We start from the raw sequence: 356 nt of genomic DNA, 5'->3' as shown, positions 1-356 counted from the left end.
GCCGCGGCCCGGCGAGCGGCAGATGCAGCGAAGAGGCAAAGCGCGCCGGCCCCGCGAGCTGCCATGTGCTCGCTGTTGCTGTCGGAGGCTGATTGACAGTCCCGGGGCACGGGCAGCGCGTCAGGGACAGGCACGGCACGACGAGGCAGCCCTGCTCACGCCAAAAAAAAAAAACCAACCCAAAACAACAAAAAACCCTCGCACGAAAAGTCTCGGGAGCTTCCTCGGTTATTCCCAGAGGATCGCACACGGCTCAGGCAGGCGAGCGAGATTCCCCGCGCTCCGCCAGGCAAAGTTACGGAACTGGGGAGTTTGATAACTACCAGTAAATCCTGACTGGTAAGGCTGGAAGCCCA

The sequence above is a fragment of the Chaetura pelagica genome, unplaced genomic scaffold, assembly GCF_000747805.2.
Source record: "Chaetura pelagica isolate M959 unplaced genomic scaffold, ChaPel_1.0 scaffold221, whole genome shotgun sequence".
NCBI classification, from domain to species: Eukaryota; Metazoa; Chordata; class Aves; order Apodiformes; family Apodidae; genus Chaetura; species Chaetura pelagica.
The sequence above is the reverse complement of the archived record's forward strand: the minus strand, read 5'-3'. Positions refer to the sequence as shown.